Below are 23087 nucleotides of genomic sequence, written 5' to 3'. Positions count from 1 at the left end.
ACTTGATGGTTATCCTATTTATAGCTCAAGAATCTGTACACATCCTGCACTCTCCATCCTTCTTTGGTGTGAGTACTGTAGGTACTGCACATGGACTCAGGCTCTCTCAAATCAATCCCTTCCTCAACATCTCCTGAACCTGTCTATTTAGCTCCTCTGTTTCAGTAGGAGTCATCCTGTGAGCAGCATTGTTAGGCAAACTAGCTCCTAGAATCAGATCTATCTGATGATTGATTTGCTTTACTGGTGGCAATCCATTTGGAACATTATCAGAGATAATATCTCCAAACTCCCCTAGTAAATCTAAAACTTCAAGTGGTATTTCACTACTACCTTCTTTATCTTTCCTAGGAATCAAAGCATAGCACATATGCTGATGTTTCATGCCATCTAAAAACTTCCTTTCATCAATAAGACAAATCCTAGCACTGCTACATACCTTTTCACCTTCCTTTTTCATGGGCTTCAATTTGTGGTGAACTCCATCCTTTGTCAGAGAGTATGTGTTTGCATGCCCATCATGTACTGCATTTCTATCAAACTGCCATGGTCTACCCAACAATAGATGGCAAAAATCCATCGAAATAACATCACAGAGAACTTCATCATGGTAACTCCCAATTTTGAATTTTACTAAACATTGTTCACTTACCAAGACGTTATGATCATCTTTTACCAAAGCAATCCGATAAGGCTAAGGATGTTTCTCCCTCTTGAGCTTCAGCTTAGAGACCATCTCTTATGATACCTAGTTATCAGTGCTACCACCATCAATGATCACGTCACAACATTTATCCTCACACTTGCATCTAGTACAAAACAAACTCCTCCATTTTCCTGGTTCAATCTCACCACTTAGTAGGACTCTTTCATTTACCAAGGTCTCTCCTCTTTCTAAATCCTCTGAATGTGATGATTGTGCATCTTCATCCACATGAGCAACCTTAGCTTGGCCCTTAGCTCTCCTATCTATCCTTCCTTGTCATTGAGGGCATTCAAAGGCACCATGACCTTCTTTATTGCAATGGAAATAGGTACCATGGAAGCCTCCTCTTCCTTGTCCATGTCCTCTACCTCTTCCTCTCTGATTTCCAAAGTCTAGATCATGGGAGCGGTTGAAACCCTCATTCCTCTGATTCTTGCTAGTGTTAGATTGTGGTGACTGATCAGGAAAGTACTGTACATACCGACATCGACATGGTAGCCGACATATTATGGCCGACATATGGCCGACATGTTATAACCCTAAAGCGGTTTAATACTTGTATAAAAAGGGCTTAGGGTTGGGTATTTTTGATATGGATATACGAAATTGGTTCTTGCGGCAGTATTGAGCTGTAAGGGATTACGGATTGTAATCAGGTTGTAATCACTGGATTGTAATAAGATCGAACTTGCTGTTTGGTGGACGTAGCCCAGAGATTGGGTGAACCATGTTAAATCTTGGTGCCTTGTGTTCATTTCTGTGTGTTCTATTATTCTCTGTTATTGGTTATATTTGCATGTAGTTTTTATTTCTGTCTGTGGTTTATCCTAACAAGTGGTATCAGAGCCAGGTTGTTTCTCAGTTATCCTCTGCAGGAAAGTCTCACGGTTGAGTGGGAGCAATGGCAGATGATGGTAAGCTGAGGGTTGATAGGTTTAATGGGCAGAACTTCCAGTTATGGAAGATGCAAATGGAAGACTATTTATATCAGAAGGATTTGTGGAAGCCGTTGGAAGGAAAAGCCAAGAATCAGGGAACTATGTCAGAGGTTGAATGGGATCTTTTGGACAGAAAGGCACTTGGAAGCATTCGGTTATGCTTGGCACCATCGGTGGCATTTAATATTACAAAAGCAAAGACGACAGAAGATTTGATGAAAACCCTAGCGACACTGTATGAAAAGCCCTCCGCTTCAAATAAGGTATTTCTCATGAAGCGTTTATTTAATATGAAAATGGTAGAAGGTGGATCTGTTGCAGATCATTTAAATGAGTTTAATACTATTACTAGTCAATTATCTTCTATGGGTATCAATTTTGATGAAGAAATTAGGGCTCTCTTGATTTTGTGTTCTTTGCCTGAAAGCTGGAATGGCTTGATAATGGCGGTGAGTAATTATGTTCCTGGATCTAGTACCCTAAAATATGATGATGTGATCGGTGTTATTTTAAGTGAGGAAACTCGTAGAAAATCCTCAGGTGGATCTACATTAGGAAGTGCTTTAAATGCACAAAGCAGGGGCAGAACGACTGAAAGAGGAAGTAACTCTGGAAATCGTGGGAAATCAAGAGGAAAGTCAAAGGGGAGGAGGTCTCAATCGAGAGGACCAAATGATTGCTGGTACTGTGGGAAACCAGGGCACAAAAAGAAAGATTGCTAGACTCGAAAGAAAAATGAAGGAGATAAATCAGATGGAGACAAAGAGGCAAATGTGGTAAGTAACAAATCCGAAGAGGATGCTTTGCTTCTGTCTTTAGAGAGTGTTGATGATTTATGGGTTTTAGATTCTGGTGCTTCTTTTCATGCTACACCTCATAGAGGTTATTTCATTGATTATGTCCAAGGGGATTTTGGGCTTGTTTATTTGGGGGATAATGAACCCTGTCAGATTGTTGGAAAGGGAAAAATTAAGATTAAGTTGCAGAATGGGAATCATTGGCTACTACATGAGGTAAGACATGTTCCAAAAATAAGTAGAAATTTAATTTCAGTAGGGCAACTCGGTGATGAGGGTTGTGTAGTTACTTTTAATGATAAAAATTGGAAGGTTTCAAAAGGTTCCCTTGTAGTAGCAAAAGGTGTGAAAGTAGGCACCTTATATCTTTGTACAGGTCATATTGTTCCTTCTACTTTGATTGTTTCAGAGAAAAATGAATATTCAGGAACAATTACTGCAGATGAGCAGGGAGAACAAATAGCTGCTGTGGATTCTGATACAGCACTGTGGCACAATAGACTTGGGCACATGAGTGAGAAAGGTATGAAAGTACTTCATTCAAGGAAAGTTTTACCAGGTCTAAAATGTGTGAATATGGATTTCTGTGAAAGTTGTGTGTATGGAAAACAAAAGAGAGTGAGTTTTGTAAAGACAGGGAAGGAAAACAAAAAGGAGAAATTAGAACTTGTGCATACAGATGTATGGGGACCGGCTCAGGTATCTTCCCTTGGTGGCTCTCATTATTATGTTACATTTATTGATGACGCAACTAGAAAAGTATGGGTTTATTTCCTTAAACAGAAATCTGATGTATTTCAAACTTTTAAGAAATGGAAATGCTTGGTTGAAAATGAGACTGGTAAGAAATTAAAATGTCTCAGATCTGATAATGGTGGTGAGTATTGTAGTCATGAATTTGAAGATTATTGCTCCACTAATGGTATTCGTAGACAAAAAACTGTTCCAAGGACTCCACAGGAAAATGGAGTGGCTGAACGCATGAACAGGACTATAATGGAGCGCGCAAGGAGCATGAGGTTGCATGCTGGGTTGCCCTTACACATGTGAGCAGAGGCTGTCAATACTGCAGTATATTTGATTAATAGAGGTCCCTCTACTCCTTTGGGCTGTGGTATTCCAGAGGAAACATGGACTGGTAAGAAGGTGAGTTATTCTTTTCTCAAGACCTTCGGTTGTGAAGCTTTTGCTCATATAGACTCTGAAAATAGAACCAAGCTAGAAGCTAAATCAAAGAAATGTGTCTTTGTTGGATATGGCATTAATGAATTTGGTTATAGGCTTTGGGATTTTGAAAATCATAAAATTATAAGAAGCCGGGATGTCATATTCAATGAAAAAGTGTTGTACAAAGATCTGTTGCAGCAACATGAGAAGAAAGAAGATGATTATGTAGTGCTGGATGATACTTCAAAAGCTGATGTTCTAGCCATTCCTCATGATGTGCAACAACCGCAACAACAAATACCACATACACCAGTGAATGTTAGACGGTCAACAAGGCCAATTAGACCTCCACAAAGATTTTCTCCCTCTTTGTATTCTATTTTACTTACTGATGCTGGTGAACCTGAAAGTTATGATGAAGCTGTGCAGGTGGATACTAAGATTCAGTGGGAGTCTGCAATGAAAGATGAAATGGACTCTTTGCTGAAAAATAAGACATGGGATTTGTGCAAGTTGCCTGCAGGTAAAAAGGTTTTACAGAATAAATGGGTTTACAGGTTGAAAGAAGAGGAAGGAGGTAAGAAAAGATTTAAGGCCAGGTTAGTTGTAAAAGGATTTGCACAGAAAAAAGGAATTGATTTTGATGAAATATTTTCTCCTGTTGTTAAAATGACTTCTATTCGTACTGTTTTAAGTCTTGTGGCTACTGAAGATTTGCATTTAGAGCAGATGGATGTTAAAACAGCCTTTCTTCATGGTGATTTGGATGAAGAAATATATATGGCTCAGCCACAGGGTTTTGAGGTCAAAGGTAAGGAGAACTTAGTGTGCAAATTGAAGAAAAGTTTATATGGCCTGAAGCAAGCACCTCGGCAATGGTATCTAAAATTTGACAGTTTTATGCATGAGCATGGATATAATAGGTGTCATTCAGATTACTGTGTTTATTTTAAGAGGTTGGATGATGATAGCTACATTATTTTATGTTTATATGTTGATGATATGCTTATAGCTGGGTCTAACATGGATCATATTAAGGGGCTGAAACGCCAATTAGCACATGCATTTGCTATGAAGGATTTGGGGGCAGCAAAACAAATCCTTGGTATGAAGATTTGCAGAGATAGGAAGAACAGAACATTGACGCTATCTCAAGCTGATTATGTTGAGAAGGTGTTGCAACGTTTCTCTATGGAGAATGCTAAAGCTGTCAGCACACCTTTACCTGGTCATTTGAAATTGACTAAGGAGATGTGTCCCAAGACACAGGAAGAGGAGGATAAGATGTCCAAGGTACCCTATGCTTCAGCTGTAGGAAGTTTGATGTATGCTATGGTATGCACTAGGCCAGATATTGCAAATGCAGTGGGAGTCGTTAGCAGGTATATGCGTCATCCAGGTTTTGAGCATTGGAATGCTGTCAAGTGGATTCTCAGATATTTGAGAGGAACATCCAATAAGTGTTTACACTTTGGGGGCTCTACTACTGATTTACAGGGCTATGTTGACTCAGATTTGGCTGGGGATATTGATACCAGGCGGAGTACTACAGGTTATGTCTTTACTGTTGGTGGGGCAACCGTGAGCTGGGTTTCTAGGCTACAGAAGATTAATGCTCTCTCCACTACAGAGGCAGAGTATGTTGTCGCTACAGAGGCCGCCAAAGAGATGATATGGCTTCAGTTCTTCTTGGAAGAATTGGGACATCCTCAGAAGGATAATTTTTTGTTCACAGATAGTCAGAGTGCCATTCATCTTGCTAAGAATTCAGCTCTGCATTCTAAGACCAAACACATACAGTTGCGGTACCATTTCATTCGGTTAGTTTTGGAGGATGGACAGTTAAAGCTGGAGAAGATACATACCAATGAAAATCTAGCAGATATGTTGACAAAGGTTGTCACAAGGGAGAAGCTGAACTCCTCTTCAGCTTCAGTTGGTCTTTTAGACTAAATGTGAATACAAGAACAGCAGAGTCCAGGGTGGTTTGATCCAGTGGGAGCCCCATGCAGTAGTTGTATTGCTACAGGATCAGTCTCCAAGTGGGAGATTGTTGTTTAGTGTGGAGCCTGATCAGTCCCCAAGTGGGAGATTGTTAGATTGTGGTGACTGATCAGGAAAGTACTGTACATCGACATGGTAGCCGACATATTATGGCCGACATCGACATCGACATGGTAGCTGACATATTATGGCCGACATATGGCCGACATGTTATAACCCTAAAGCGGTTTAATACTTGTATAAAAAGGGCTTAGGGTTGGGTATTTTTGATATGGATATATGAAATTGGTTCTTGCGGCGGTATTGAGCTGTAAGGGATTACGGATTGTAATCAGGTTGTAATCACTGGATTGTAATAAGATCGGACTTGTTGTTTGGTGGACGTAGCCCAGGGATTGGGTGAACCACATTAAATCTTGGTGCCTTGTGTTCATTTCTGTGTGTTCTATTATTTTCTATTATTGGTTATATTTGCATGTAGTTTTTATTTCTGTCCGTGGTTTATCCTAACAGCTAGTACCCACATCTTCATTTTTCTTTTGGGTTTCATTGCGGCCTCTAGATAATCTATCGCTTCCCCTTCCTCCTTGACCGTGCCCTCTTTGTCTTCCTTCAAACCTTTTATTCAGCTTCTCTTCAACTTGTAGGGAAAACTGGTATGCCTCTTCAACAATGGTCATTCTTATCAGACTTAATTCCTGCTGGATGCTAGGTCGCAACCCACTGATATAACGAGCAACCTTCTCCTTATTTGCTTCTGCATGCCCCACTCTAATAAGTAGTCAGTAAAATTCCTCTATATATTCTTGGACTGATCTTCCTGCTTGCTTTAATGCATGCATCTTCTTAAACAAATCAAGCTCGTAGTCCACAGGAATGAACTACTTCTTTAATTTGTCCATCATGCGATCCCATCTTGTGATCTTCTCCTTTCCACTTCTGTTTCTTCCCAATTGAACCTCTTTCCACCAGATTTTGGCATGGCCTTTGCAAACTTAACCTTATATGGGTCCCTGATATCCTCATACTCAAAGTATTCTCCCAATTCATTGATCCAATCGATCAACTCATATGGTTTCAGATTTTTTGAAAATACACCCACTTCAATTGTGGGTCTTTTCCCAAACTTAGTAAGGGTCCTAAAAGGCCTTTCCTCTACATGATTCAGAACTTCCCCATCAAATTCCCCTTCTGGTCCAATTTTGTCTTCTTTGTTGTCATCTTCACTTTCATCACCGGTGGCCACAATTGTTCCTCTACGGAGTTCCTCTTGCAATGCTTGTACCTGCCTTTGGAGGGCTCTAACCTTCTCAGGATTAATAGCTCTAGCCCTTCTACCACGCTCTCTTCATGGAGGCATCTTCTAACTCGAACCCACAACCACATAGTCCTAGTGCAAACTGCCTCACAGTCGGCGCTCTGTCTACACACTCAGGAAAACTAGATCTGATACCACTTGATGGGGACACAACCCAAGCACAAAATGGACACAACAGAAAAAGGGAAATTGTATTAACTGAAAAATAAGCTAGTACATTCAGTATAGAGAAAACAAACTTCAAAACATGCCCTAAGGGCTTACAATAACATAAATGTGGAGATAATTTCTCCTTTCAGTACCTCCTCTCAAACTCCACTCTGAACTACCTTTTACAATGCCAGAAATCTCCTTAAATAGACCCCAAAGGGTTAAGGACTAGGAGTACATTCTAGAAAGTGCTAGTAGGCATCCACTAACCAAATAGAAGGTTCCAGAAGCTGCGTTAGAAGTCGACACAAATCTAGAAGAATCCAGAAACGGTAACCGAACTTTCGGGAGGCATAACTTTTGAACCGTAGCTTCGATTGATGAACCGTTTACTTTTTTGGAAAGCTCTCGAAGCGCTCTATAGCCCTATGGACCAGCTTCACTCATCCCCCATTTTTTAGCCCTTTTTGAGGTCATTTAATGCCCCTAACCTGACTTTGAAGCATTCGTAAGAGGTCTCCAAAACTGAAAAAACTGCAATAACTTTCAAACCATGGGGCCTTTTGACCTGATTCTTTTTTTGGAATTCTCTAAATTAAATTACATTCATCTAGCCAATTTACACCTCCTAGTTCACCAAAATGATGGCCTAATTACATACTCCTATTTTTTCAAGATTTACACGAACACTGATAGTGGAACTGTGAGAGTTGGAACCTTTATTTGACCCAAATGGGTATCCAAAAATGAAAACACATGAAACAGAAACTAAGTCTAAGTACATTTTTTGGGTGACATAGGATTGCCCTTATACCTCTGGATGCTCCTGCATCACTAGAAAAGTATGGGTTTATTTTTTAGACAAAAATTTGATGTATTTAAAACTTTTAAGAAATTGAAATGTATGGTTGAAAATGATACTAGTAAAAGGTTAAAATGTCTTAGATCTGATGGTGGTGGTGAGTATTGCAACAATAAGGTGATTAATTCTTTTGTCAAAATGTTTGGTTGTGAGGATTTTGCACATATAGATTATGAAAATAGAACCAAGATGGAAGCTAAGTCAAAGAAATGTATATTTGTTGGATATGTCATTGATGATTTTAGTTAGAGGCTTTGGGATTTTGAAAATTATAAAATTGTAAGAATCACGGATGTCATATTCAATGAGAAAGTGTTGTACAAAGATATATTGCAACATCACAAGAAGAAAGAAAATGATTATGTATTGTTAGATGATATTCAAAAGGATGATGTTTCAATAGTCCCTCATGCTCTGCAACAACTACAACAACAAATACCACACACCCTAGTGAATGTTAGATGGTCAACAAGGCTATGTAGACCTCCAGACATATTTTCTACCTATTTTTATTATATTTTATTAATAGATTCTAGTTAACCCAGAGGTTATGATGAAGCTATATTGGTGGATACAAATATTTAATCGGAGTTAGCAATGACAAAAGAAATAGACTCCATGCTTAAAAATAATACTTGGGATTTATATGAGTTGCGTATGGGTAAAAGGGCTTTAGAAAATAAATTGGTTTACAGGTTGAAAGAAGAGGATGAAGGTAAAAATAGATTTAAAGCCAAGTTATTTGTAAAAGGATTTGTACAAAAAAGGGCATTTATTTTGATGAGATATTTTCTCATGTTGTTAAAATGAATTCTATTCACACTATTTTAAGTATTGTGGCTACTAAATATTTACATTTGGAGAAACTTGATATTAAAACAACCTTTCTTCATGGTGATTTACATAAATATATTTATGGCACAACCACAATGATTTCAAGTCAAAGGTAAGGATAATTTAGTGTGCAGATTGAAGAAAAGTTTATATGGCTTGGAACAAGCACCTCGGTAATGGTATGTTAAATTTGATAATTTTATGCATGAACATCATTTATAATCAGTGTCATTTAGATCATTGTGTTTATTTCAATAGGTTGGATGATAATAACTATATTATTTTATGTTTATATGTTGATCATATGCTTATTGTTGCGTCTAACATGGATCACATTTAGGGGTTGAAATAATAGTTAGTACATTCATTTGCTATGAAGAATTTGGGGGCAGAAAAGCAAAAGCTTGGTATGAATATTTGTAGAGATAGGGAAAATACAAAATTGACTTTATCTAACACCAATTATAATGAGGTGTTTCAATTTTTTTCTATGTAGAATGCTAAAGTTGTCAGCACACCTTTACTTGGTCATTTAAAATTGAGTAAGAAGATTTATCCAAAGACATAGCAAGAGGAGAAAAAAATGTCCAAGGTACCTTATGCTTTAGCTATAGGATGTTTGACGTATGCTATGGTATGTACTTGGAAATATATTTCACATGCAGTGGGAGTCATTAGCGGGTATATGAGTCAGCCAAGGATTGGGCATTGGAATACCATCAAATAGATTCTCAGGTGTTTGAGAGGAACATCTAGTAAATGTTTACATTTTGGGGGCTCTACTACTAATTTATAGGGCTATGTTGACTCAAATTTGGCCAGGGATATTAATACCAAGCAAGTAGTATAGATTATGTATTTACTATTTGTGGGGCAATAGTGAGCTAGGTTTCTCTGTTATAGAAGGTGAATGGTTTATCCACTAAGAGGCAGAGTATGTTACTGCTACATAGGTAGTTAAGGAGATGATATGGTTTGAGTTCTTCTTCAAATAATTTAGGCACTCATAGAGGTTAATTATTTAATTACAAATAGTCACAGTTTCATTCATCTTTTCAAGAATCCTACTTTACATCCAAACACATTCAGTTGTGGTAAACCATTTCGTTTGGTCAATTTTGTTTGATAGACAAATAAAGTTGGACAAGATACATTCAAATAACAATCCAATAGATATGTTTCCAAAAGTACTAACAAGGGAGAAGTTGAACTCTTCTTCAATTTTGGTTGGTATTCTAGACTGAACCTAAATTTAAATGAACATCTAAGTTCAGGGTGGATTGATTTAGTGGGAGCCTCATAGAGTAGCAACCTTGCTATAGGACTAGTCTCCAAGTGGGAGATTGTTGACTATTATGGAGCCTGATTAGTCCCCAAGTGGGAGATTGTTAGTTTTTGGTGATTGATTAGGGAAGTACTGGACAAACTCCATAATAATATTTTTGGGGGGCTATTTTTAATTGACATTTTGGGCCAACATGTTTTAACTAATTTTAACCCTACAATAGAAAAATACTTGTATAAAATGGCTTAGGGTTTTGGGTTTTTCATAAGTTGTAATATGATAATATCTTTTTGTGGCAGTATTGAGCTATAAGGGATTATAGATTGTAATAAGGTTACAATCACTAGATAATAAAATATTGGACTCACTATTGGTGGATGTGGCCTAGGGATTGGGTGAACCATGTTAAATGTTTGTGTCTTGTGTTCTCTTATTTGTGCATTATTATTTTGTGACATTGGTTGTATTTGCATGTAATTGTTATCTCTATGTCTTTAAATCCTAACACATGGTATGCTACTCAATGATATGGGTGGGATGAATTATCACCATCCCTGAATCCTATACCTACAACACATGCCAATCAAGCACATAAGACATGTTCGGGTGATAAGATTTAAGTAGTTAAACATGAAAACAATTATGTATGTGGGCTAGCATGAGTGACAGAGATATCTAATGCGCAATTGGGTTGATCAGCTCTAGCACCCTAAAGGGACAAACATATCTCAAGGTAAGCTTTGAATTCTTGTGAAACAAGATTGAGATCTTCTACGACATGACACATAAGAACACCTTATCATAAGTCTGAAACTTCTTGAAGGTGCATTTTTTTGTTAGTTTGGCTTTTTCTTAGTTAACTGCTTCCTTGAGCTGACTACAAATCAAAATCATCTAATCTTCCATTTTGTTAAACATTTTAGGACCAACAATAATTTTGTCCATAACTCTATCCCAATTGATAAGTGTACAACATTTACATCCATACAGAGCCTTAAAAGGAGCCACGCCTAATGAATAATGATGGGAATTATTGTACGCAAACTCAACTAATGGAAGGTACTCCTCACATTTGTATTGTTGATCCATGTAGTACGTGCATAGTAATTCCTCAAACACATGGTTGACTCTCTTGATCTAACTATCAATATCATGATGATAGGAAGTGCTAAAGTTTAGACATGTACCCAATGTTGTGTTCAAGGTTTTTGAGAATCTTGAAGTCATATTGTAGAGTCAAAATATCTTCTATACAAACTTTCTAGCCAAAATAGGTAATCTATCCTTCAGGCTACCCAGAATGAAGTGGGCTACCTTAATTAATTTATCTACTATGACCAAGATAATATCATGCTTTGTTGAATCATGGGTAGTCCCTGTACAAAATCCATACTAAGAACCTACCATTTCTAATCTAGAATCTCATGTGGGTAAAGATGTCTTGTTGGATGGACATGCTCAACCTTAACATGTAAGCATTCTAAACACTAGAAAATATAATTTGTCACATCTTGCTTGAGTCTTGGCTAGAAGTACAACAACCTCACATCAGCCATCATTTTTTTCACCCCCAGGTCCCTTGAAAATAAAGTGTAATGCATCTCCTCAAGATCGACTTTTTGCAACCCTTCATGGTTGGGGACATATATATTGGTCTAGTATTTTAGTAAACTACTATCATCAAAAGAGTATCCATCAAAACACAAATCAAATGAGTTGGTATGTAATGCTAATTTCACCCATTCATAATGAGTGTCACCTGGAAGACACTATAGAATATACTCCCTAATGCGAGTCCTAGAAGTAGTAATAGCAGTGACATGTCTTCTTTGAATGAGATCATCTACTACTCTATTTTCTTTTTCCTTAATGTATTCAATTCCAAAAGCGTATTCACTGAGGAACTCTAACCATCACCTCTGCTTGGCATTAAGGATGGGTTGAGTGAAAATATTTCTCAAACCCATGGGACCAGTCTTAAATTCAAATGGGTTTTCTAATAGGCAATGTTGCCCAATCTGCAAAGCATGTACTATCTCATAACTAGCTCTAAATCATGCAGACCATAATTCACCTCATGTTGCTTGAGCTTCCTAGAATCATATGCTACCACTTTGCCATCCTGCATCAATACAGTGCCAAGTCCATCCCCTGAAGCATCATTTGTCATAACAAAATATCCATTTGGATCTAGTATAATCAAGACAGGAGTATCTAAGTAAGAATTTTTAATAACAACTAAAAAGCCTTTTCATGCATTTGTTTCCACTCGAATATCTTTCCCTTTCACTAAAGTGAAGTAATAGGTGCTACAATTCTAGAATATTACTCCATAAATTTCTTGCAATACCTAACAAGCCCAATAAAAATCTGGACTTCACTCATGATTTGAGGTATTAGTCATTCAAGAATGACTTTAATCTTTGTGAGGTTCACTTCTATACCATTTTCTGATAAAATGTATCCCAAGTAATGTATCTCTTTTTGATAAAATAAATACTTGGAGAGTTTTCCATACAATTTCCTCTCTTTGAGGTGTTGTAGAACTATGCACAAGTGTTCTTCATGTTCCTTTAAGTTCTTGAAGTATATTAGGATATCATCAATAAATATCTCCACAAACTTGTCAAGAAAATATTTGAAGATATTGTTTATCAAGTTCTTGAAAGTGGTAAGAGCATTGGTTAGTCAAAATAGTAAGACTACAACAATGTCCATAGTTTATTCTAAATGTTGTTTTACATATGTCCTCATTCCTAATCCAAACTTGGTGATATACACATCTCATTTCAATTTTGGAGAATATAGCCACTCCCTTCATTGGATCAAATAATTCATCAATTCACATGAGGGGATACCGATCTTAATGGTCACCTTGTTCACCATATGATAATCGATATGCCCAATCTTAAGGTATCATCCGTCTTCTTGACAAATATTATAGGAGCTCCTAAAGGTGAGACACTAGGGTGGATAAGGCCCTTATCCATAATTTCTTATACCTATGTATTCAATTCATACATTTATGTGGAGGTCATGCGTTAAAGAACCTTTGATTGAGGTTTTGCTCTTGCCACAAGATCAATGGAAAAATTGAGCTCCCTCTTAGGATGTAGTTCAAATAAATCATTTGGAAACACATCTCTAAATTCCTATAGGATGGGGTAATTCTCTAAACAAGGTGGGTTCTATTCCATGTCCTTGACATGAGACACATATAATTGACACCCTTTTCTCCTTGCCTTCTTCAATTTCATAGTAGAGATTCATCTCAATTCAAGTGGGTGTTTGACCCGATTTAGTATCACCGAGTGATCTGAATCATCAAGGAATTCAATTACCTCATCCTAAAAATTAACAATTTTTAACATTATAATAATAATTAGATGTCTATATTGATACTATATTTAATCAAAATATTAGGCAAGAGCCTATAGCACAATGGTAACTTGTGAGCCTCTCATATGGGAGGTTTTGAGTTTGAGTGTCCTCGAACTTAACACATAAAAGTAATTAATATCAATATATGATAATAATAAATAATCTATGTTTCGGTCCATTACCTATCAAAAAATAAAATCTAAATATTTTTTCCTTTTACATTATAAAGGAAATATTCAATAACATGATTGAATCAGTGGTAATAGGTATTTGAAATTGTAGTTTTTTTTTTTCAAATATTGATCTTATTATGAAAGTTGGTAAAAAAAAGACATGCTATTGTAATTCAAATAAATGCCTATTCATAAATATGCAATACATTTATTAAGTGTTGTTTACAATATTCTATTATTGCAAATTGAAAAGATAACAAAGTAAATCAATATTATGTGTGACATGTTGAGGAAATATTTGATATAGAGGTTAACCATGAAGAGGACCAAGATATTTGTAGAAATTATAATGGAAATGAACAAATGAAAGTTGCTATAAAAAATGAGCCTTCTATAGTTCAGAACATAAACTCTGTTGAAATTAGTGGTAGCTTTATTTTTATTATATCAAGAAATGTGATGAGTATATGACACATCCATATATATGTACAATAGAACACAATATTTCATAAGCACAAATAAAACTTTCTAGACCAATCCAAATTTGAATTAAATGTGATGCACTAATCCACTATCTCCTAAATGAGAACTACAACTTATCATTATTGAAAAATAGCGAAATGATAATTGCTTCAAGAAAGCCCATACATAAACTCATTTAAGTAATTATACAGATATAAAAATCATATCTAATTTGTTGAATCATGAACATGTTTCAAAGTTTAACATTACAAAAATGCACATATTAAACTTTCTCATTTATGACATTTATACACTTCACGTAAGATCGACCATTCAACCATTCAGTAAAACCTCTTTTCACACTCATTTAAACTAGACAACTAAAATCATAGACTTTAAGTTCCTCAAATGTGAAATCATTATAAATCTTGATTTAAAATGACCATAACATCAAACAAATATACGATACAAATGTCTTTCAATTATTGAAAATATTATATATATTTCAAAAGCAACTTGCGAAATTGCATGAAGAATAAAAAATATACTCATAAAAAATTAAACTAAATAGAATATTATCATTTCTCATGGAGAAAACTAGCATTATCTACAGATAAAATAGAGTCAATGTATTGAATAATGTGGCTCAAAATATTCTATCTATGTATTTCTTATTTAGAATCAAGGGCAGTGTAGTAGAAGGCAGAGGTTTTGCGGGAGTTGGAGTTGGAGGGTATCCTAGTGCCTGAAAATCCTTTAGATCGTCCCTTCATAGTGCCAACACACGTGCCAATCATATCTTTGAGAAGTTTTCTTTGTTGGTTTTTAGGCTGAGATGCAAAATCTTCAATTGCCATCCATTGGAAAAATAAACAATTTGAATCCCACATAAGATGATATGTGAGAAATATTATAAATTTAAATTACAACTCACAACCCTAAACTTAAAATCTTTGCTCGGCACATGAAGGTGTTGGGTGCTAGTTTTGCTCTCACAGATGGCTCGGCACTTGATGGTGCCGATCGATAGGCAATAGGTGCCAAGTTGGCTTGGCACAAGAAGAGCTCGGCACACAAAAAATGCTCAGCACCAATGGATGCCGAGTGAGCTTGGCTTCAACTGAGAAAGAGGATGTCGAGTGTTCTGTTCAACTTGAAAAATTATAACTTAGAAAAATTCTAATGTGAATGCTTTCACCATTAAAACCAAAGAGCCAATGCGTTAAGTTTCAAAAAAAATTTTTTTGGTCAAATGCAACATTCAAGGGAAGAGTAATGGATTCAAGTGTGCCTGCTTGCTTTACTATTCAACTTGATTAAACCATTACAAAATCTGGGAGCATTTGGCTTCAACCAAAAAAACCCTAAAATAACCCTAAACTGATAATGCTTCAAAAACATTAAAACTGTAACTCTAATGGCTGCATACAATGGTGCCTGGAGCAATCACTGCTTCAACAGGACAAATCTAACAATAAAAAACGTACAGAGAGAACAAGGGAAACACGTGCAACTGCAGGCACAAACTTCTTTTCTTCTTCCTTGTTCTGCTCTGCTCTGCTCTGCAACTACTGATCTGCTGAAAACTCACTGAATGAATGAATAAACATTCTTTTTGTCATATTTCATTTTCCCCCTCTTTTCTAATTTCAAAAAATCTCACCATTGTATTTATGTTTCTATCTGTTCTAGGTGTCAGAGGTGGTAGGTGAGCGTTTGGCTCAAGGGGCAAACATACGCTTCATTTAATATTCCAACACTCCCCCTTTGTCTTGAGCCAAACAAACAAGGATCAATGTTGATCCAAATCAATTACACCAAGACACTCTCTTAGGTGTACAAAAGGTCTAATGCCTAAAGGCTTAGTAAATATGTCTGCTAGCTGCTGCTCAAACTTGCAAAGATCCATCTTGATATCCCCATTCTCCACCAACTCTCTGATGAAGTGATATCTGATCTCAATATGCTTGCTTCTCCCATAGAAGACTGGATTCTTGGACAATGCAATTGATGAGATGTTGTCACAATAAATTGTGGTTCCATCCTCTTGCCTTTCATTCAAATCTATCAAGATCCTCCTTAACCAAGTAGCTTGACATGTTGCTGCATTTGCTGCTATGTATTTAACTTATGCTATAGATTGAACAACAATAGGTTACTTCTTGGATGCCCATGAAATTGCACCCGATTCCATATGAAACATGTATTTGGAAGTGCTCTTCCTATCATCTATACTTCCAGCCCAATCACTTTCCGTGTAACCAACCAACTTGGAATCATCATTTACAGTATACAAAATTCCAAATCCCTTGGTACCTTTCAGATACCTTAGGATCCTCTTTCCCGCTTGCCAATGGGAATCCTTTGGTGTTTCCATAAATCTGAAAATCAGACTTACTGCATGCATTAGGTTTGGTCGAGTTGCAGTCAAATATATTAAACTTCCAACCATACTCTTGTATAGTGTTGGATCCACTCTCTTGCTAGAGTCTTCCTTGCTCAATTTCAGACCTACTACTGTTGCTGTGAGGGCTGCCTTACTATTCTGCATTTTAAATCTCTCCAAGATCTGCCCTGCATACTTTTCTTGAGAGAAGAAGATGCCATTATGCATTTGTTTTACTTCTATGCCTAGAAAGTATTTCAAGAGACCTAGGTCTGTCATTTCAAATTCACTTTTCACGGCCTCTTTAAACTCACCAATTAGAGCCTTGTCATTTCCAGTAAAAATTAAGTCATCTACATACAAGACAACAATAAATACATTACCATCTGTTGCCTTGATGTAAAGAGTGGGCTCACAATTTCTTTTTCTAAAGCCATTGCTCATTAAATATGAGTCAATCCTACTATACCATGCTCGTGGAGCTTGCTTGAGCCCATAAAGAGCTCTCTTCAATCTATATACTTTGTGTTCTTCACCTACAACTTCATAAGCAGGTGGCTACTCCACATATACTTCTTCATTCAATACACCATTAAGGAAGGCAGACTTCACATCCATTTGAAATACCTTCCATTTGTGTTGAGCTACAATTGCTATGATAGCATGTACGGTTTCCATTCTTGCAACAGGGGCATATGTCTCATCATAGTCTCTTCTATACTATTGTTTGTAGCCCTTGACTACCAACCCTGTCTTATGCCTATCAATCTTGCCTTTAGCATTGCATTTGGTCTTATAGACCCATTTCACTCCAATCACTTGCTTCTTTGGAGGCAATTCAGTTAGCTCCCATGTCTCATTTCTTTCTATGGCATCTATTTTCTCATCCATGGCCTTACACCATTTCTTCTCTTTAATAGCTTCTTCAAAACATATTGGAACACTATGAGAAAATAATGCAAAATTAACACTCTCGTCATAATCTTAATACCTTTCATCTTGGTATATCTCCCTAAGACTCTTGGTCTTTCTTGGTAACAAGGAGGAGAGTGTGGGATTAGAATCTTCACTGCTACTACATTGCCGACTAGCTCGGTCTTCACTAGTACTCAGCACTAACACTCGGTCATGCTTAGAGGAGCTCGAAAATGACTGAACCTACTTGCCTTTTCTTCTATTTGTTCCTTCTTCTTGCTGTTCATTAGTGTCTTCTTCACTCATAATTGGCACTTTACTTGAAGTGCTTAGTGACTCATCAATTGGACCATACCAAGACTGATTTTTAAAAAATTTCACATCTCTTCAAAGAGTCATCTTTTTGTTCAATGGGTCATACAATCTGTATGCCTTTGATTCTAAGCTGTACCCTGTGAAGATATACTTCACACCTTTGTCATCCAATTTATGCCTTTTTTCTTTATGCACATGTGTATATGCAACACATCTAAACACCCTTAGGTGTTCAACTATTCATCTTCCTCATGACCATGCTTCTATTGAAATTCTATCATAGACTACCTTTGTAGGACACCTATTAATTAGCTAAATTATTGTTGCCACAGCCTCTCCCCAACATTCAATTGGGAGACCTTTCTCTTTCATCATGCTCCTTGCTATTTCAACAATGGTCCTATTCTTTCTTTCAACCACTCCATTTTGTTGTGGTGTATAGCTAGCTGTGATTTCTTTCTTTATGCCATGTTTCCTGCAAAAGTTTGCAAAAGAATTGGAGGTATACTCCCCTCCTCTATCTGATCTTAAGACTTTGATATAGTGTCCACATTCTCTTTCAGCTTAGGCTTTAAATTCTATAAATTTTTCAAATGCTTCAAATTTATTCTTTAAGAAGTAAACCCATGTCCTACGACTGAAATCATTAATAAATGTCATGAAATAAGTACTCCCCCAATAGAAGTAACTTGCATAGGACTGACTAGGTCAGTATGCACTAACTCTAATGGATATCTAGCCCTCCTAGAATTTCTAGAATTAAATGGAAGCCTATTTTTCTTACTCAAAATACAAGCCTCACACTTGTCACATGAATTTTCTATGCGTGGCGAACCTTCTACCATTCTTTTATTTGACAATAAATTTAAACCAGCATAGCCAAGATGACCATACCTGAGGTGCCATAGTCGTGAGGGGTCTTCAATCAGACTCCTTAGAACTAATTGTGTGGAAGGTGCAACACCAACTTAAGATGATAAACATATCTCTATCTTCAATGGAAACATTATGTTCTTTGTCATTTGAACTACTGCAAGTAAGTTCTTGCTCCCATCCTTTTCATGGATGACACACTTGTCATTCTCCATCAGCACCTTGTATCCATTTTGAATGAGCTGACCAATGCTCATCAAATTGTGCTTCATACCAGGGGTGAAATACACATTTTGTATTTCTTTCTTCTCACCTTTCTTGGTGCAGACCATAATAGATCCTTTGCCCCCAACTGGTAGGGTTCCATTGTTACCCATCTTAATTTCTGATTTGAAACTCTTGTCAATGAATGAAAGAAAAGTTTCATTACCACTCATGTGGTTGCTACATCCACTGTCAAGGTACCAAACCTCAGGGCTTCCTTCTTCACCAACATTACACATGATGAAGGCAGTGGCATTATTTCCACTTCCCATATTCACATCAGCCACATTTGCTTGTCCTGACTGATCATTTTGCTTCTTCCAGCATTCATTTTGATAATGCCCATATTTATGACAATAGTAGCATTCTATATTACTCTTATTTGAGTTGTATTTTTTCTTACCTCTTCTTGAGGTATTTTGAGAGCTAGTTCCTCCATCTGCTCTTCCTGACCTTTTTGCTGCAGCATTCCTTTGTCCTCCATTACCTCGGCCTCTACCTCTGGAGTTTCTACCTAAGCCATTTCTTCCTCTCCCCCTTCCTCTTGGATTTGTCTGAGCCTTGAATGCTTGCTCTTAGAAAGATGAAGAAGTAGATCTGTTGATTCTATGCTCGTGGGTTTGAAGTGTACCCATCAAATCATCCATTGTCAAAACAGTGAGGTCTTTTGCCTCTTCTATGGTCATGACCAAATTGTCATATTTATCAGGTAAACTTCTCAATATCTTTTCCACTATTCTCTGCTCTTGATAGTCTTCTTCATTTGACTTCAGTTGGTTAAGCACATTGGAGGTCCTTGAACTGAAGTTTGCAACTGATTCATTTTCCTTCATCTGAAAGTTCTGAAACTCCCTCCTTATGTTCTGTAGCTTTACACTACAGACTTTATCAGTTCCCTTGAAGTTTGTCTCAAGGATATCCCATGCTTCCTTTGCATAATTTGTTGCTACAATCTTTGGGAATACTATCTCTATCATTGTTGCTTCAATAAGACTTAATGCCTTAGCATCCTTCCTCCTTGACTCCTTCAAATGAGTCTTCTTTGCATTTGTGAGGGCAGCATACTGAGTTGGGTCTATCACATCATTGAACCCATTAACAACAAACTCCCACAAATCATTTGCAACCATTATGGTCTTCATCTTTTTTGCCCATGTATCATAGTTTTGCCTAGTGAATGGTGGTGGCTGCTGCCATGTCAAATATCCCAAGAAAAAACTTTGCCCTAACTCACTCTGGATGTGGAGCCTCAAAGCTCTGATACCATGTGAGAAATATTATAAATTTAAATTACAACTCACAACCCTAAACCTAAAATCTTTGCTCAGCACTTAAAAACTGCTCAGCACATGAAGGTGCCAAGTGCCAGTTTTGCTCGGCACTTGAAGGTGTCGAGTCATAGATTGCTCGGCACTTGATGGTGCCGAGTCATAGGCAACAGGTGACGAGTTGGCTTGGCACAAAAAAAATGCTCAGCACCAATGGATGTCGAGTGAGCTCGGCTCCAACTGAGAAAGAGGATGCCAAATGTTCTATTCAACTTGAAAAATTATAACTTAGAAAAATTCTAACGTGAATGCTTTCACCATTAAAACCAGAGAGCCAATACGTTAAGCTTAAAAAAAAAACAGATTTGTCAAATGCAACATTCAAGGGAAGAGTAATGGATTCAAGTATGACTGCTTGCTTTACTATTCAACTTAATTAAACCATTACAAAATCTGGGAGCATTCCGCTTCAACCAAAAAAATCTTAAAATAACCCTAAACTGATAATGCTTCAAAAACTTTAAACCTGCAACTCTAATGGCTACATATAATGGTGCCTAGAGCAATCACTGTTTCAACAGGACAAATCTAACAATAACAAACTTATAGAGAGAACAAGGGAAACATGTGCAACTGCAGGCATAAACTTCTTTTCTTCTTCCTTCTTCTGCTCTGCAACTACTGATCTACTAAAAACTCACTGAATAAATGAATAAACAATCCTTTTGTCACATTTCGTTTTCCCCCTCTTTTTTGATTTCAAAAAATCTCACCTACCGTATTTATGTTTTTATCTATTCTGAACGTCAGAGGTGGTAGGTGAGCGTTTGGCTCAAAGGGCAAACATACGCTTCATTTAATATTCCAACAATTGGAATATCCAATTAAATAGCGATATTGAATCACAACCACTAATTTAAAGACGTACCTTGGCTGCAAAAATTTCAGTATCTTGCGCAACAATGTTAGAAGAAAGTGATCTCAACATACACACGAAGAGCATATCTGATTTTCCAAAGGGGGCAGTGTGACCATCCCTGCAGTTCATTCACCCACAACTATTAGAAAGCTATGAAAACAAATACTGCTTGGAACTCATCCTAATGCATGTTGCAATACATTACGCATCTTATGGGATGATATATTTTGCTTACTTGAACCCGACCACTCGTACAAACTCTGTTTAAATCTGAAAAAGTGCAGGAAATAGTTCAATAACTGAAAATGTCAGGAAATTGAATTGCTTATAAGTGAAAATCCCAAAAGACGAAAGAAGTGACATTTACCCGTTTCTTCTTGGACTTCTCTTATGGCCCCTTCCTTAATGCCTCCCCCCTATCACAAACAAATTGCCGATAAATATATATTAGTGCATGTCTATAAAAATTGCAGAGTCATTAATTTCGTTTCACGATGTCGAAGTTTAAGCTGCACACCTGGTTAATCCTTCCCGTTGGCATCTTCCACAACCCGGAATCCTTGTAAGGTCCGCACTTCTCCTGAACTACTAGAACCTATCATCATAATTTATGCATCAGATTTATTACTTCAAGCCATTGGTCAATAACCGTAATTAATCTATGTTTGTGAATAACTAATACAATTGCAAATGTTACGTGTCCGCCGTCGTTGAATACAAAAGCTGCAATCCCCACTTGATGTGAAGCATTATCGGGGATGGTACAAGGAGTTTGAGGAATCCAATACACTAACATCATGTACCAAGGCTCAGCGTGGTGGTACCAAAATCCCAGCTGCGATCCACCGATCATAAAGTATTGATTGAAGCGTAAATAAATGGATTGGAATGGGAAGAAAAACAATTAATTAAGGCGGGTAGCACCAAACTATTGAAGAACTGACCTTGATCGCAAAGGGGACTAGCTTTGCAGCCTGTTCCTTGGGCACTTTAATCCACACCGCCTTCTTTCCCTGTACAATCTATCAAGTATCATATTATTACTAATTAGGGATTTGCAATTGTATATTATAACAGAGCAGTAATTAGCACTTACCTGGCCCGTCCATAGAGAAAGTGAGGCCTTGAGCGAGGCTTCAAAAAGAGAGGCATCGTTCTGCATATTCTCCACGTCAACAACTATGCCGTCATATCTATCTTCATGGGCTTGATCATCACATGTTTCCTTCATAATTATTTCAACGTCGTTAGTGGTACTGGTCAGCGAAACCTCGTTCGCTGTAGTACTCATCAAATGAATTGAATTAGCATTGCAATAAGAATAAGTGGTACAGCGAGTGTATATATTATAGTGATAAGCGGAGGTTCTGATGCTGGTAAGAAGCAACTACCACAGCCCTACGTTGCAGCTTCCATTTTAAAATAGAAAGCGCGTATTGATTGTTGGAAAAGCTTGAAAGAAAAGGAAAAACGCTAAAAACTTAAGCAACGAAACTTGGAAGGACACAAAAATCATTTATTAGCATTCCTCGTAAATTTGCAGGAAGGACACACGAATCATCCAGCAAATTCAACTTGTCCAGATCAGTGCTGCGTAGGTTCGCGGAATTCTCCCTACTCTCGATCGTTCGCTTGCTGTGCTCCATATAAAACCAACATTTGTTCACATTGACCTTTTCTACACATGAATTAACATTCAAAAAGATTTGAGGCTTCCCTATCCTAGTTTTATCCATCACATTATATCAGCATAACATAATCTATCGTTGCTTCCTTATCCCATTTGAGATTTACCTTACCAATGTCACCGACGAAAACAGACACATCAAAAAGTACGTATGCTTCTACCATTTCACTTACCCAAATATGTGTGTTTGAGAGGCATGGAAGGAAGCCTAAATGTATATTTTATAAATATACAGTTTTTTAAAATAAGAGTAGCATTTCAGAATATCTTTAGTAAGAAAACTTTTTACCATGTAAAGTATTTGTTCAATAATTTATATATATATTTTTTAGACTTTTGCTAATTTGTATGCTTGAATCTATAGATTGGATTTTTCTTTATAT

At 37.0% G+C, this 23087-nt stretch overlaps 1 pseudogene; it reads right to left on the bottom strand.

Annotated features, from left to right (window-relative positions):
* Nucleotides 1-14748: 14748 nt before the first annotated feature.
* On the bottom strand, nt 14749-22308 carry LOC149546732 (nudix hydrolase 2-like; annotated as a pseudogene).
* Between the last annotated feature and the right edge of the window lie 779 nt (nt 22309-23087).

The sequence above is a fragment of the Cupressus sempervirens genome, chromosome 7, assembly GCF_028749045.1.
Source record: "Cupressus sempervirens isolate cs-2001-9-10 chromosome 7, ASM2874904v1, whole genome shotgun sequence".
NCBI lineage: Eukaryota > Viridiplantae > Streptophyta > Pinopsida > Cupressales > Cupressaceae > Cupressus > Cupressus sempervirens.
This window is presented reverse-complemented; position numbering and strand designations above follow the sequence as displayed.